The sequence below is a fragment of the Myotis davidii genome, unplaced genomic scaffold (genome assembly GCF_000327345.1).
Source record: "Myotis davidii unplaced genomic scaffold, ASM32734v1 scaffold38, whole genome shotgun sequence".
NCBI lineage: Eukaryota > Metazoa > Chordata > Mammalia > Chiroptera > Vespertilionidae > Myotis > Myotis davidii.
In genome coordinates, this window is record NW_006291383.1 from 4,573,495 (window position 1) to 4,585,581 (window position 12,087).

At 44.7% G+C, this 12,087-nt stretch overlaps 1 protein-coding gene across 1 annotated transcript in view; it reads right to left on the bottom strand.

The window, feature by feature from the left end:
• SRC (SRC proto-oncogene, non-receptor tyrosine kinase) overlaps window positions 1-7,798 on the bottom strand; it is a 43,667-nt gene extending 35,869 nt beyond the window's left edge. The window contains exon 1 of the mRNA XM_015564442.1: window positions 7,728-7,798. The gene's annotated coding sequence lies outside the window, so the exon portion shown is untranslated. The remainder of the gene's footprint in view (window positions 1-7,727) is intronic.
• Window positions 7,799-12,087: the final 4,289 nt, after the last annotated feature.

Genomic DNA, 12,087 nt, shown 5'->3' on the forward strand with positions numbered 1-12,087 from the left:
AAGAAGCAAAATGGAGGAGTCAAAAATACAGGCCTAGAACCAGAATACCAGGTTCAGATGCCAGACTGCCACTTCCTAGCCATTCAGCCTCAAGGGGGCCTCAGTTTACCCCTTATCAAAAATGGGAATCAAGGTAATTGTTCCCAGGTAACTGGGCTTGTTGTGGGGAAACATGAGGTAATACTTCTAAAGTGCCTGGTACATAAGAAGTGCTCAATGAGTACTAGCTATTATGATCATTACATTTCAGACCCTTGCTCTCTTTTCTAATCACTCTTACAATTAAGCAAAGCCTTCCAAAATTCCTACTCTGAGTCAAGCCTTGTGTCTGGCCCTGGAAGGATTGTCTGGTGGAGTTGAGTAGGAGCCCAGGCTTACAAAAGCTATTTCATAGGGGAAGAGTCCAGGAGAGACAAGCATGTCCACTAGTCAACCTTCCTTTAAGACACTTGCCAATGCAATGAGCTAAGAAAAAGAAATGGAAGAAATAAAATGGAATTAGAAAAGAGAAGATGAGTATCACCATTTTCAGATGTTATCAATGTAGATCTGGGAAACCCAAAAGAATCTGCTACAAAACTATTAAACAAAAAGCGAATTAAGGTAACTGGTAGGAAATTAAAAGGTAATATCAAAAAATCAACACTATCTATATACCAACAGCAATCAGAAAATTTTAAAAAAAATTTTTTGCTTAATACTCACCTGAGGATATTTTTTCCACTGATATTTAGAGAGAGTGGAAGGGAAAGGGAGAGACAGAGAGAAACATCAATGCAACAGAGACACATCCATTGGTTGTCTCCCACACATGCCGACCAGGGCCAGGGATTGAGCCTGCAACTGAGGTACGTGCCCTTGTCAGAATCAAACTCACAACCCTTAAGTCTGTGGGCCAATGCTCTAACCACTGAGAAAAACAAGCTAGGGCAGAAAATAAATTTTTTTTAAAGCCTAGCATTATAAAAATATCAATTCTTCCTAAGTTAATCTAAAAATTGAATGTGATACCAATAAAACCCCCAACAGGATGAATACCAGGTTCAGATGCCAGACTGCCACTTCCTAGCCATTCAGCCTCAAGGGGGCCTCAGTTTACCCCTTATCAAAAATGGGAATCAAGGTAATTGTTCCCAGGTAACTGGGCTTGTTGTGGGGAAACATGAGGTAATACTTCTAAAGTGCCTGGTACATTTTCTCTAACCACTGAGAAAAACAAGCTAGGGCAGAAAATAAAATTTTTTTAAAGCCTAGCATTATAAAAATATCAATTCTTCCTAAGTTAATCTAAAAATTGAATGTGATACCAATAAAACCCCCAACAGGATTTTCTTTTAGCTAAAGAAGTCAATTTTAAAGTGTATAAGTAAATGTGTATGAGTAGCTAGGAAAATCCTAGAAAGAAGAGTAATGAGAGGGGAAATTGCCCAACCGTAGTACTTAACACTGTGTGATACCAGCACAAAAATAGACAAATGGAACAGAATAGTGTCCAAAAATTATCCCCAAACATACAGGAATTTAATAAATAATGAAAGTGGCATTTCATACCAGTGAGAAAAAGAGAGACTATATTTAAGATAGAATTGGGACTAAGGATTTGCCATCAGGAAACAAAGTTGGATCTCAATCTCATTCCATATGCCTATAAATTCCAGATCAATCAGCTCTGAATCCCACAAAACCAAAACCATAAAGCTCTAAAAAGGGGAGGGGAGAATACATTTTCTTATATCTGAACGGGAAAAGCATCTCTAAACATGGCACAAAACCTAATAATCAGTCTTCAAATGCTAAATCAATCCACATAAAAATCTAAAATGTCTGCATAGCCCTGACTGGTGTGGCTCAGTTGCTTGGGCATCATACTGGTACTGAAAGGCTGCAAGTTCTGTTTTGGGTCAGGTCACATGCCCAGGGTGTGGGCTCGATCCCCGGTAGGGGGCTGCAGGAGGCAGCGATTGATGCTCATTGATGTTTTTCTTCCTCTCCTTTCCTCTCTCTCTCTCTAAAAAATATGTGTGTGTGTGTGTGTGTGTATATACATATATATATAAACAAAATCTTTTTACAAAATAAGACTTTGTGAAATGTCTTTTTTAATAAAATAAAATGTCTGCATAACTCAATAAACATCATAAACAAATTCAAAAGAACACAAACGAGGAGGAATATTAGTAACTCATGAAGAGCTCCCACAAAATAAGAAAAGTAACCACAGATAGCAAAGCAAATGGCTCTTAAACATATGACAAGGTGCTCAACTACACTTATAAGATTAATGCGATAAAAACTAGACCAGCTACCCAGCCACGGCAGACTATACATTCTTCTCAAGTGCACGTGGAACATTCTCCAGGATAGGCTATATGTTAAACCATAAAACAAGCCTTAATAAATTCAGGAGTGAAATAATACAAAGTATGCTTCTGACTACAATGAAAGGAGTAAGAAGTCATTAACAGAGAGAAATTTGGGGAATTACATATATGTGAAAATTAATAATCCCTCAATAACCAATAAATCAAAGGAGAAGTCACCAAAAAAAAAGTAGAAAATACTTTGAAATGAATGAAAATGAAGAAACAACTTATCAAAATGTATAGGATGCAGTAAAGGAGAACTTAAAGGGAAATTTAGAGCTGTAAAAGCCTGTATTAAAAAAGGAAAAATCAGTCACCTAAGCTTCCACCTTAAGAAACTGGCAAACAAAGAGCAAATGAACCCTAAAGCAAGTAAAAGGAAGGAAATAAAGATTAGAGTGGAAAAATTAATGAAATAGAAAAAAAATAGAGAAAAATCAACAAAACCAAAAGTTGGTTCTTTGAAAAGATCAACAAAATTGACAAACCTTTATCTAGACTGACCAAGAGAAAAAGGGACAAGATTCAAATTACTAAAATCAGGAATGAAAGAGAGGACAATACTACCAACCTTACAGAAATAAAGACTATAAGAGAATGCTATGCCAACAAACTGAATAGCCTAGATGAAATGCACAAATTCTTAGAAAAACACAAACCACCCAAACTAAGACGAAATGGAAAATCTGAGTAAAATTAAAACAAGAGATTGAATTAGTAATTTTAAAACTTCTCTCAATGAAAAACCCGGGCCCGGATGGCTTCACTGATGAATTCTATTGAACATTTAAAGAAATAGCCCTGGCCGGTGTGGCTCAGTGGTAGAGCATCGGCCTGAGCAGCAAAGGGTCACGAGTTTGATTCCTGGTCAAGGGCACATATCTCGGTTGCAGGTCCATTTCCCCAGCCCTGGTCGGGGGCACGTGCAGGAGGTAACCGATCAATGTGTCTCTCTCACATCAATGTCTCTCTCTTCCTCTCTCTTTCTCCGCCCCCATCCCTCCCTTCCACTCTCTCTAAAAATCAGTGGGAGTCTGGTCAGTGTGGCTTGGTGGTTGAGCGTCAACCTATGAACCAGGAGGTCATGGTTCGATTCCTGGTCAGGGCACATGCCCAGGTTGTGGGCTCAATCCCCAGTGGGGGGCATGCAGGAGGCAGCTGATCAATGATTTCTCACATCATTGAAGATTCTATCTCTCCAGCTCCCTTCCTGTCTGAAATCAATAAAATTATATATTTTTTAAAATCAATGGTAAAAAATATTCACAGGTGAGGATTAACACACACACACACAGGAAAGAAAAAGAAAGAATATCAGTTCTTCACTAGGGAACACTTCCCAATTGGTTCAAGAAGCCAGTATTACCCTAATACCCAAAACAGACAAAAACACCATAGGAAAAGAAAACTACAGGCTGCTATCCCTTAGGATATAAGATGTAAAACTCTTCAATAAAATACTAGCAAACTGGATCCAGTAATGTATAAAGAGAATTATCATCATGACCAAATGAAACTGACCCCAAGAATACAAGGTTGGTTTAACTTCTGAAAATCAATTTATTCAATACACCATTCCAATAGAATAAAAGACAAAAACCACATAATAACCTCAATATATATTCAGAAAAGTATTTGACAAAATCCAACACCCTTTCATAACAAAAACACTCAACAAACTAGAAATAGAAGGGAATTTCCTCAATCTGATGATGGGCATCTATGAAAAACCCGTATCTTACATCATATTTAATGATGAAAAGATTGAGTGCTTTCCCCTAAGAACTGGAAGAAGACAAGAATGTCCACTCTCACCAATTCTATTCAACACTGTACTGGAGTTCTAGCCAGGAAAAAAAGAGGACATAAAAGGCATCCTAATTGGAAATAAATAAATAAAACTATCTCTATTTGCAGATGACATGGTCTTATATATGGAAAATCCCAAGGAGTCCACTAAAAAACTTATTAGAGCTAGTAAACAAGTTTAGCAAGGTTGTAAGTTACCAGATCATGCTATAAAAATAAACTGTATTTCCATATACTAGCAATGAACAATCCAAAAATAAAATTAAGGAAACAATTTACAATATCAAAAGAATACTTTTTTAACAAAAAAGTGCAAAACTTAAACTCTGAAAACTACAAAAATTGTTGAAAGAAATTAAAGATCTAAATAAATAAAAAGACACCCCATATTCGTGGATTGGAAGACTAAACATTGCTAAGATGGCAAAAGTCCCCAAATTGATCCACAGATTCAACACAACCCCTATCAATATTCCAGCTAGGTACTTTGTAAAAATGGAAAAACTGATCCTAATTTTTTTTTTAACATGGAACACTTCATGAATTTGCGTGTCATCCTTGCGCAGGGACCATGCTAATCTTCTCTGTACCGTTCCAATTTTAGTATATGTGCTGTCAAAGCGAGCACTGATCCTAAAATTCACATGGAAAGCCAAGGGACCAGAAATAGCCAAAAAAATCTTAAATAAGAAAAACAAAGCTTGAGGGTTCACACTTAATTTCAAAACTTGCTGCAAAGCTCCAGTAATCTACACTGTGTTACTGGTATGAGGATAGACTTACAAATCAATGGACAGAATTTAGAGTCCAGAAATAAACCCTCACATTTACACTCCATTGATTTTTGACTAGTGTACTTATACTATTCAATGGAGACAGAACAGTCTTTTCAACAAATGGTGTAGAAACAACTGAATATCCACATGCAAAACAAAGAGGCTGGACTCCGTCCTCAAACCCTACACAAAAATGAACTCAAAATGGATCACAAAGCTAAATATACAGGGTACAACTTTTAAAATTCTTATAACAACGCTGAAACCGGTTTGGCTCAGTGGATAGAGCGTTGGCCTGTGGACTGAAAGGTCGCAGGTTCAATTCCGGTCAAGGGCATGTACCTTGATTGCGGGCACATTCCCAGTGGGAGATGTGCAGGAGGCAGCTGATTAATGTTTCTCTCTCATCGATGTTTCTAACTCTTTATCTCTCTCTCTTCCTCTCTGTAAAAAATCAATAAAATATATTAAAAATAAAATTCTTATAACAACATATAGGCATCAAACCTCGGATCACAATGATTCCTGAGAGCACAAACTAAAAAAGAGAAGTTAAACTGAACTTCATCAACAATAAAAACTTCTATGTGCCGAAGGACGCCATCAAGGAAGTAAAAAGAATCCAAAGAATGGGAGGAAATATTTGTAGACCACATATCTGATAAGGAACTTGTATCCAGAATATACAAAGAATTCTCATAACTCAACAACAGAAAGACAAAGGACCCAATTTAAAAGTGGGCAAAGGATTTGAATAGACATTTCTCCAGAGAAGATATACCAGGGGCCAGTAACTGCATGAAAAGATGCTCAATACCATTGTCATTACAGAAATGCCAATCAAAACCACAATGGGATAACACTTCACACCCTCTAGGATGGCTACAATTAAGACAGATAACAGCAAGTTGTTGGCAAGGATGTGGGAAACTGGAAACTTCACACATTGCTGGTAGGAATGTAAAATGGTGGAGCCATTTTGGAAAACTGTCTGGCATTTCCTCAAAAAGTTAAACACAGAGTTATCATCTGAGTCACAAGTTCTGCTCCTAAGTATATACCTAAGAAGAAAAAAGTATCTACATAAAAACTTGTACACAAGTGTTCATAGCAGCATTATTCACAATGACCAAGAAGTGGAAACAACCCATTTGTCCATCACTTGATGAATGGATAAATAAAATGTGACATATCCATATAACAGAATATTATTTGGCAAGAAAAAGGAATGAAGTACTGCGACAGCATGAATTAACCTTGAAAACATTATACTAAGTGAAAGAAGCCAGACACAAAAGACATCTTGTATGATTTCATAGAAATGTCCAAAATAGGCAAATGCATAGAAACAGAAACTAGAGGAGTTGCTGCCTGGGACTGGGGAAGAAGGTCTGAGAGGAAGTGGAGAGTGACTAATGGGTACACAGTTTCTTTTTGGGGTAATGTTCTAAAATTGACTGTGGTGATGATTGCAAAATTCTGCGAATATACTAAAAAACATTAAGTTGTACACTTTAAATGGGTGAATTGGTTGGTATGTGAAATATTTCTCAGTAAAGCTGTACTATTAAAAAAAAAAAAAAACTTGGGTGGTGAATACCTGATGCAGTAGGCAGATGATGTGTTATAGAATTGTACACTTGAAACCTGTATGGTTTTATTAACCAACTAGAGGCCTGGTGCATGAAATTCGTGCACTGGGCGGGGGGAGGGGGAGGACAGTCCCTCAGCCCGGCCTGTGCCCTCTTGCAGTCCGGGACCCCTTGCTCCTTACCGCCTGCCTGCTTGCTGCTCCCTACCACTGGGCTCACTGCTCCTTAGTGCTGCCGCAGAGGCTCCCACCACCACCACTGTGCTGGCCAGCTGTGAGCCCGGCTTCTGGCTGAGCGGCGCTCCCCCTGTGGGAGCGCACTGACCACATTGAGCATCTGCCCCCACATTGACCAGGGGTCAGCTCCCACATTGAGCATCTGCCTCCTGGTGGTCAGTTCATAGCAACCAGTCATTCCACCGTTTGGTCAATTTGCATATTAGGGTTTTATTACATAGGATGTCATCCAAATAAATTCAATTAAAACTTTTTTGAAATAAATAAAAATTAAAAACTAAAGTTCACAGGGGGAAAACTAAAGCAACCTGTGTTGGTGAGAGTGAGGCGAACCAGATGGCATGGTGTGAGGGTACACCAGCGCAGCCTCCCTGAAGGGTCATCTGGTAATATACATCAAAATTACAACCGCACACACACTATGACCTTGCAAGTTGGGATTCTCTGAAAGGCATTCTCACACATGAACGCTAAGCGTGTGGCTGGGGATATTCATCGCAGAATTGTCTATAATTAAGCAAAGTCTGGAAACAACCAAAATATTCCTTGCTGATTAAGTAAAGCGTGTTCTCCATCTACACCATGAGTTCTATGCAACCATGAGAAAGGAAGAAGCATATGTAAAACTTTCAACAATAAAGGTTTAAATTTTTTAAAAAAAGAAAGCAGCACAGAATTATCTCCAAGGTACCGTTAAGAGAACACAGGTACAGAACAGGGTATACCATGTGCTACCTTTTTCAAAATAATTTTTCTGACATTTATGCTTATATATGCCTGGATCTCCCGAGAAGAACACACCAGAAACACCTCTCAATGGATAGCTTTGGCAAGGATACCTGGGTGCAAAGAGATTTCTTTCTCCTGTTTCGTTTGTTCTGTTTGAATCATTTTTTACTGTGTGTGTATTAATGCTTTTTCTTTCCCTTTTAAGAAAAAATAAAGGCTTACCTGGTTTCAAATCCTGGCTCACTCTCTCATAGCTGAGCAACTGCTTCACTTCTCTGAGCCTCTGAAGTCTGCAAAGGGAAGGACAATAATCATAGCTACCTTGCAAGGTTGTTGTGGAGGATTAAATAAGACCTCGAAGGCACAGGGCTCCCCACCACGTGTGGCTCCTAGCAAGTGCGTGGGTCTAGTTGATCATTCACATGGTACTACGTATACCAAGGTGGACTGTAGCGGGGGCCACCAGAGATCCTCAGACCACGTGTTCTGAGCACCAGCAATCCCTTCCAACTGGGAGAAACCAGGGAAGGCTTCCTGGCAGAGGAAGCATTTGAGAAGAGCTTTGAGGACAAGGAGTTCCACAAGTAGAGATTACTGGGGATGAATGCTCCTGGCAAAGGGCCTGTTACTAGGAAAGCCCTGGGTTTTCACTCAGTCATTGTGCATCGATTGGCTCCTTCAACAAAGCTTAGCTGAGCATCTACTATGCGCCAGGCACCATAGAGGGAGAGACACACAAAAGACCAGCCAAGGAAGGAATTACAGACAGTGCAGTGATGGGGACAATGAGGGCCTAGGGCCTTACCCAGGTCCAAGTGCTCACAGAGCAGACCCAAAATAGGAGGCTCAGAGCGGAAGAGGTGCGTGCAGCCTAAGGTCACACAGCAGGTTCTCAACTTCTGAAAATAGCTCTCAGCTCTGCCCTCTCCTAGTCCCACAGGCCTGGAGAAGAGAAAGCCCACAGGGACCCTCTTGATGTGCACTCAGCAGATGGGGGCCACCAGAGATCCTCAGACCATGTGTTCCGAGCACCAGCAATGGGTACACATGCAGTCTAAACTGGGGGCCCACAAGGAGGAGGGACAATTGGTTCTCAGATGATAACAGCTAGTTGATGGGTAGAGAGACTCCTGCATGCCAGACACCATGCTAAGTGCACAACACACACGAGCCCAGGAGACCCAATGCAGCCCTATGTGGACAGCCCCACTTTGCATATGAGAAAACTGAGCACAGAGAGGCAAAGTTGCTTGCCTAAGGTCACACAGTTCATAAGAGACAGCATCAGCAGGCAGGATCAGACTGTTTGGGCTTCACAGCCCCAGGGCCCAACCCCCAAGGGAGCCACTGGCAGGGCCTGTATCAGGGATCCCACCCCCTCTCGAAGGGCCCCAGGTGGAAGCTGTTCTCAGGCAGTCCAGGAATGTCTCCTGATAACAATGGCCCAGCAGGGGGGGAAGAGTGGGTGGTGGAGGTTGTGGCAGGAATGTGTGGGGACAGAGGAGGGAGGAGGCGGTGGGGATGGACACGGCCCATTGGCAGCCATCATCCTGCCTGTGGAGAGAGGGGAACACAAAGGCCCCATCAGGCGCCTGCCCAAACCACGTGGGGTATAGCACCATGGGCCCCTGCTGTGACACAGGGAGGATTCTGGGAAATCAATCAAAATCTCCTTCAGTCCTGGCCAGTGTGGCTCAGTTGGTTGGAGCGTCATCCGGTACACCAAGGGGTGGTGGGTTCCATTCCTGGTCAGGGCACATATCCAGGTTGTGGGTTCAAACCCTGGTTGGGGCACTTATGGGAGGTGATTGACCAATATTTCTTTCTTTCTCACACCAAGGTGTCTGTCTCTCTCTCTCTCTCTCTCTCTCTCTCTCTCTCTCTCACAAAAACCTTCTTCAGTACCATGGAGATGCCCATAGTCATTCCCAGGCAGTAGCAAAGGCCAATGAGCTTACCCACGCCAAGCCCTGGGCACAAAGGCCGTGCTTGATAAATGCGCCCTTACTATTGCTGCTAACATTATTATTTCCTGTCACTGCTCTGCTCTCCAGTTCTCACCAGGACTCTGCTCCACAGGGGCCATCAGCTATGTCTTTCAGAGGAGGGGGCAGAAGGAGGCTCAGGGAAGTCAGGTGCCCTGGCCACCATCCCAGACAGCAGAGGGCCTGCTGGGAGCCCTGGCCCTCCTGGCCCTCCCGGCCCCAGACCACTATCAGCCTCTTACCACTGGCTCTCGCTGGGTGTCCTTATACCAGGGACGGTCCGTTTTCCATTTGGGGAAATGGAGGCTGGAGCAGGGAGAGTGGCTGGCCCAAGGCTACAAGCCCAAGAAGGACCACTTATGGAGTGAATATACGACCCCTCTAAACGCCCAAGGCTGGGCCCCCACTGATGCTCCATCCTTCTCACCACAGCACTGTGGGGCAGGAACCGCCAGCACCGGCCCTGTCCACAGAGGATGAAGCTGGGCCCGGAGCAGCATGGGAGCTGGCGCCATCCAACGTGCCCATTTCACAGATGGGGGCTGCGTCCCTTTCTTGCCTCCCCTGTGGCCACCCACACTAGAAGGGACGCTCCCCACGGGCAGGGATCTTTACCTGATTCCATTTTTTTCCTTCAGACTCAAAAAAATTTCCTACTCAACTGGGTATTTTTTCTACAGGTGGCTTTTCAATATAGACAGGACTCCTGCCTCCGAGTGGGGGTACATCAATAATGACAGTAGTAACGATTAATATTTATTTAGCACCTACTATGTGCCATTCCTGATCCCTTTTCACAGGTGGGGAAACTGAAGCACAGATAGGCCAATGATGTAATTAAAATCCCACCTTCTAGCAGCTGAGTTAGACGTCCCTCCCACTCTGAGCTTCTCCCTAAGGAGGGGTGCTACCCAGAAACCCTGGGAAGGGCCCAAGAAAGAAGCCTGCACCTGGACTCTTCTTGGTACGGTCCAGGGCCAACTCGGCCCCCTGCCCAGCCCCTCTTCCAGTGCAGGCAGGGGAGGTGAAGTGGGGCATGCTGATGAGGGTGTTGAGACCCACGCTTTTCCCCCTCACATCCTCCCACCTGGGGTTCATGCCACCCCTTCAGTGCTCCCAACAGCCCTGGAACAAGCTGTGGCCACACTCGTTTTAGTCCTGAGGACGTGGGGGCGCCAGGAAGCTGCCCCAGTCAGGAAGTAGAGAGAGAGGATGCCAACCCAGATCACAGTGATGCCAAAGCCATCCTCTCTCCACTGCATCTGTAAGGAGGCACGGGAAGGGCAGCCCGGGAGGTGGGCACCGCACGTGCAAAGGCCCTAAGGTGGGAAAGTCAGGGGTGCAGCGAGTTATCGATTGAGAGATCTGGCTGAGTGCGTCCCGGCCTAACTGGGTCACGGCCGGCCTTTGGACAGGCGTGAAGAGAACAGAGGGGCGTGCCCAGGCCCAGGCCACACAGCAAGGCGGAGGCCGGCGCTCGAATGAGGGTGTGGGCCCTGCGACTAAAGATAAGATTCTTGGAGCTCCCGACCCAAGAGTGCTGGGCTGAGGTGAAGCTGGAAAAGGAGATGCTGGCTCCAAACCCACAGACCAGGCAGGTACCAGGGACCAGCCAGGTACCAACTGGCCTGACTGATGAGGGCTGCCCACCACAGGCTGAGGGGAAGGCCTCCCCCAGAATCCCTGCGTGACCCTGGGCAAGTCATGCCACCCCTGGGGCCTCGGCACCTACACCTGGACAGAGGCCCTGGCATGCCCAGAGCTCTTCAGCAGACACCCCAGTATCAGGGGGTGATCGCAGGGAACGCTGAGGTGACGTCTGTTCTCTCCCAACCTCGCCAAGGTCATCTCTCCTGGGGCCTCCCAGCTGCCGCATCCCCACTAGCTGTTGGCTGATGGGCCTTGGGGGGACAGTCACCAGCTGGCCCTGCTCACGGTGCCCACTGCTTCCTGCCAGCAGCTCTGACTGCTTCTCTGCTCTGAGAAAACACAGTGCCCCCCACACACACCCACACGCCTACAGTAACTCCCTCAGAGAGATTGGTGGGCAGGAGCACCTGGTGGCCAGGCCCCTGCACACAGTCAGCCTGACCTCAACCCCTCTCCCCCCGACCCCCCACTCAAAGCCCATAGGTGGCCTACCCTGGATGTGTGCCCTTGGGAAGTTCCAACCCTCCTCATCTTGTGGTCAGCAAGATGGCCAAAACCCTTAAAGCTTACAAGGTTAAGGCTAAGGATGGAGGAGGGCCTGCTGCATGCTCTCTCCTCCTTACCCCTTGACCTTCCCTTCAACTCATCATTACCCTCTAGCTTCTATATCTTTGCACAGGCTAATCCCTCCCTGAAGCTTCACCATCCACCTCCTCTGCCCCTGTGCTACCCCATGAACTCCAGTGTACCTATTATCTGACCACAGGCAACACCCGACCTTACCTGCCCCCAACTGAGAAAGGTACCCCTCTGTTTCTGGGCTCACATAACGCCCATAACATGGGGATTAAGAGGCAGACTGTCTTGGTTCAAAACCCAGCTCTGGCCCTTTCTAGCTGTGTGACCTTGGGAAAGTGACTCCACCTCTCTGTGCCTCCGTTTTCTCA